This window comes from Cyprinodon variegatus, unplaced genomic scaffold, assembly GCF_000732505.1.
Source record: "Cyprinodon variegatus isolate N-32 unplaced genomic scaffold, C_variegatus-1.0 Scaffold1345, whole genome shotgun sequence".
In the NCBI taxonomy this organism is placed as follows: domain Eukaryota; kingdom Metazoa; phylum Chordata; class Actinopteri; order Cyprinodontiformes; family Cyprinodontidae; genus Cyprinodon; species Cyprinodon variegatus.
The window spans coordinates 55276-60407 of NW_015151798.1; the positions used below are offsets into that span (position 1 = coordinate 55276).

General features: G+C 38.3%; 1 protein-coding gene across 2 annotated transcripts in view; it reads left to right on the plus strand.

Moving 5' to 3' along the window:
- Nucleotides 1-3940: 3940 nt before the first annotated feature.
- The window catches only part of bola1 (bolA family member 1), a 6001-nt gene continuing 4809 nt past the window's right edge, over nt 3941-5132 (plus strand). The window contains exon 1 of one of the 2 annotated variants that reach the window (XM_015402402.1): nt 3941-4003. The gene's annotated coding sequence lies outside the window, so the exon portion shown is untranslated. The remainder of the gene's footprint in view (nt 4004-5132) is intronic. The other variant, XM_015402403.1, reaches the window with a different exon arrangement.

Below are 5132 nucleotides of genomic sequence, written 5' to 3' on the forward strand. Positions count from 1 at the left end.
TCCACCTGGATCGGCGCTCTTTTTGGCCCTCCTGTCCCTCCATTGTCGCATAAACTTGCCCTCACCGCCTCGGCCGTATCTAGACCCACAGCTAGTTCCAGGATTGTCTCGCGTCGCGGTGTGGAATAACATAGCGCAGACCACGCTTCAATATTTGGCATAAATCAAAAATGTCTGCGACAAGCTAACTGAGACACACTGCTGTGGGACGATAACCAGCCCTTTAGGTACCCAACGGGAAATATGCATAATGTAGAGGGGATGTAGAATTGACCAATCAGAGGCCTCCTTTCTCTCCTCCCTGCGACACTTTCTGCGGCGCTGTCTGCGGTCATTAGATGGAATGCAGGCGGGAACCAGGTCGTCTGCGACACACGCAGACGACCTGGTTTCGTAGCATAAACCAGCCTTTACCCCTTGCGCACACTGGCTCCGGTGCGCTTACCGAGCTGACGGAGACCGCAACTCCCGCACACCCCCTCTCACACCGCCCTTTTGACTACGGTGCGGCTCTGCGGCTCCGGCAACAGGTCCGGAGATTTAACTCGCGAGAACAGAAGTTCACTTGAGTTCACGTAACTTCACGCGATAACACGGCCCAAATAAGGATATTTGCGAGAGCTTGTTGCGGAGAGCTCCGGCACGCCGCAAGGATAGCTTTCTTGCGGAATTTTCTGCAGCGCCGGAGTGTCTCGGTAACCGCAGCCGGACAGCTCAGCAGCCGGTGAGAGAGGTTTACGTCTTTTTAATGACTTGGAATCACTGCGGCGCCGCACCCACCGCACCGCAACGGTAAGACCGGAGTCGGTGTGAGCCTGGGGTAAGGGTGTGACCATAGGCAGCTGTTGAACGTCTCCCTCTAGTGGTCTGGAGCACTTCTGCTATGTGGAGCAACATAAATTGCTGTTGTTTTTGCTGCTTGCAACCTTTTTCCTTTGCAAACATTTTGCTTGTTAGATTAATCTTTGAGTTTGCAGGACATTTAAGCTTGCTGTGAAATCAAGTATTCACACAGCGTTTGCAGCCCGGACACCGTACACAAGCACACTGGTAGAAACACAGAAACTATACAACCTTTATATAAGATCACTGCATAGTGCGCCAGGTCACACATAAAGTCAAGAGCAGCAAAGGCAGGATAAAGCAGAGAATGCTGTTAAAACGCTAACGTGACAGCTTAGGCTCCAATTCTAAAAGCTCTCTCATACATATCTAAGCCTATGTTACAGGGTTTTTTTAAAATAATTAAGTTGTTGCCTGGGCAACAGTCAATCGTGAGTGCAAAAAGTTAACAAAGCAATAAGTGTCATGGTGTTTGTCTCTTAAAAAGTTGTTGGAAATTGGAGCATATTTACTACATGCTGGCCTTTTCCCACTGAAGGGACTGATCAGCATAACTGGAGTATGGATGTGTGGAGTAGGGCTGAGTAGTTAGTATCTTACCTTTAACCGACAAATCCAACTAACAGCTGCACACGTAATTTAATCTTAAAATGATTAAAATTAAAGCGTAAATATTTCCGTTTTCTGAGTTCACCACAACTTCTGCTGTTTTGGTGTAAGAAACTGCCTGCTCAGATCTATGCCGCACAACATCACATCAAAAAACAACCTCTCCCATTAATGAAGATGTGAAATTACAAGAAAAATGTAAACATCTGTGTGTGTGACTCTTGGTCTTGAAGCTTCTGTCGATAAAACCGCATCACCATAAATTAAATGTAACAAAGAATTATCACCTTTGTCACTGTACTGTGCCGTAGAAAAATGTAGTTGATTGTTTGTAAGTATAGAAAATGTGCAATCAAATATTAAAAAAAGTGATAAAAAAAAGTGTAAATGAATACTGCTGTATGTTGTCTTTGATTGTGTGTACTTTGTAAATGAGAATGAGATAATACACCATTAATGTCAAACACCACTTATAGACGATAGTTAGAATAAAAGTGGCCGATGCTTTTTTTGGTTTTGTTTTTGAGGTGTGAGAGATTTCTTCATGTTGTTTTTTGATCAGGATTGCACTTTGCTGCGACCGTTTCAAACAGTTATGAAAATAATGAACAATAAACAAGTGGAAAAGATCGATGAAAGGTTGTTTTAATTTGCGACACACAGTAAATATATATGTGTGTGTGTGAAAAATTGCTTGCTCCCTTTATTTGCATGTTTGCCATATTTAGGTATTAACAGACAAAAGTGTCGACTGATGCGCCGCTGACTGGACCGGACCGAGGCGTTGCGGGGTTGCGCTGTAGTCGAGCAAGATTTTGAAATTCCCCCCGGACTTTTTTAGGTATGAAAAGTAGGACATGTCCGGGAAAAAGAGGACGTCTGGTCACCCTACTATATCTACAATCTGATGTTTCAGAGAGTGAGTGCTTGTTGCTATGATGCGTCTTTGCTCAGCAGCTTTGCTCTTTGTAAACCAACCAATCAGAGCACAGATGGATGGAAAGGGAGGGAATAGAAAGAAAGAAAGTTTAATCTCTCGACTGCGGATTGGGCGCTCAGGCTTTAACTACAATCAGTTTAAAAAAGTAAATAATCCAAGAGAAACACGTTCTGTAATTAACCAGAAACAGTGAAACTGAGGTTTCTTCAATGCAAAACATAAAATATTCTCAGAAATACCCCTTTTTCAGTCACCAAGGAAGGAAAAACATCAGGAATGTATATTATCAGGTCTAATGAATATAAGATCAGGTGGAATGTCTGAGAAATTATCTCTTTTTTTAAAGGAAACACGTCACAAACCAGTAGGTGGCAGTAGTGTTCTTTGACAAACATGGATGCCTCCAGTAAAGCACGTTCAGATGAAAATGACTCTTAATTAAAAACACTGATCATTTATTGAACAGTATGTAATAATTTCATATTTAAAGTACTTTCAGAAGTTTGAATTCTGAATATGAGCTGACTTCTCCTTTAAAGGAAACCTAATTGTTCAGGTGTATATATTTAGTTTTTCTTTCATTTTGTCCTCTAGCTCTGCCATTCTCTAAATCTACATCCCAGTATAAGGAAACTGATCTGCTGCGGTAAAAATGGTAAAGATGCTACCTCCTCCTCAAAAGGCTGCAAAAATACATGGGAAAATGTTGAATGTGTAGAGTTTAAAAAACACTGATATACTTTTAGTGTTTTTTTTGTTGTTTTTTTTTACTCTATATATGTCACAATATTTTAGAACAATTTTTTTTATTTATTTCTGAATTGGTATTTACAGTTTAAAAGCTCTTGTAGCATAATTTAAAGTGATGCACATGTTTAATCTGTAAAAATTAAATAGGTCAGAGTGTTCTGTTTACCTCCTGATTTAGCTCAATTTACCCCTATGTTTGGAGCTATAAATAATCATTTAATATGTTGTATGCTGGTGACGATTCTCAGTCATCCAGGGCACAGAATTCCAAAAAAGTAAAAAAAAAAAAAAAACACTGGACCTTGTTTTCTAGGTTTGAAGACGCTCTCTTCGCTTTTGATGTGAAAAAGCTTCCTGGATTGGAAAAGTCCAGTGGTTTTATTTATATATTTATATATATATATATATATATATATATATATATATATATATATATATATATATATCTCCTTATGTCACAGAGACATTCTTGGCATTCCTATTTGACAATCATGAACTAAATAGTAAAATTCACCTCTGAATATTATTATTTATTGTGAAAATACTGGGAAAGTAGAGAAAATTAAAAATAAGAAGTATTGTGGGTATTGATTAAAATTAAACAACGACTTAATTAAACATGAAATGATAAATAAAACATTCGACAATTTTAAAGGGAAACTAAATTATTAAAAAAATATAAATGCTAGAAACTCTGCCCTACACCCCATAACAGTAGATGGGGGTAATGTGTTTTAACGTTAGATACAAGCTGCTAATTATCCCACGAAGAAGAAGTATAGCAGTAGAAGAAGTCGTTACTGCAGCTGGGACTGGAGGCAGCTGCAAAGCGTTAAGGAGCCTCAACGTCTTTCCTTAAAGGTGAGTCTTTATATGAATGAAGCTTTTTATTGGATCTAGTTTTAGTTTAATAAAATATGTGTCTTGATATCTGCGGGTTTTATTTCAGGCTTCGCAGTGTCTGTGTAGCCTAGAAAGCTTGGAAGCGGCGACTGTTATTAAACAGCAGCTAAAAAAGGCTAAAGCTAATGTCATTAAACATCAGTGATGGATCCAGAAACACCGACGGTCGGTCGGCGCGTGGAGCCCAGAGAGCCAAACACTGTGCGCGTGACGTTTCCATCCGACGGAGTATTATGGCTAGGCTAGATTTTATTTTGTTCTATTAAGAGAATAAAGTCATGAAATTATGAGACTAAAGCAATTAAATTATGAGAATAAAATCGTAAAATTATGAGAATAGAGTCGTGAGATTAGGAGAATAAAGTCGTGAAATTAGGAGAATAAAATCGTAAAATTATGCGAATAAAATCGTAAAATTATGAGAATAGAGTCGTGAGATTAGGAGAATAAAGTCGTGAAATTAGGAGAATAAAATCTTAAAATTATGAGAATAAAATCGTAAAATTATGAAAATAGAGTCGTGAGATTAGGAGAATAAAGTCGTGAAATTAGGAGAATAAAATCGTAAAATTATGAGAATAGAGTCGTCAAATTAGGAGAATAGAGTCGTCAAATTAGGAGAATAAAGTCGTGAAATTGGGAGAATAGAGTCGTGAAATTGGGAGAATAGAGTCGTGAAATTGGGAGAACAGAGTCGTAAAATTATGAGAATAAAGTCGTAAAATTATGAGAATAGAGTCGTGAAATTAGGAGAATAAAGTCGTGAAATTAGGAGAATAGAGTCGTGAAATTAGGAGAATAAAATCGTGAAATTGGGAGAATAAAGTCGTGAAATTGGGAGAATAGAGTCGTAAAATTATGAGAATAGAGTCGTGAAATTAGGAGAATAAAGTCGTGAAATTGGGAGAATAAAGTCGTGAAATTGGGAGAATAGAGTCGTAAAATTATGAGAATAAAGTCGTAAAATTATGAGAATAGAGTCGTGAAATTAGGAGAATAGAGTCGTGAAATTAGGAGAATAGAGTCGTGAAATTAGGAGAATAGAGTCGTGAAATTAGGAGAATAGAGTCGTGAAATTAGAAGAATA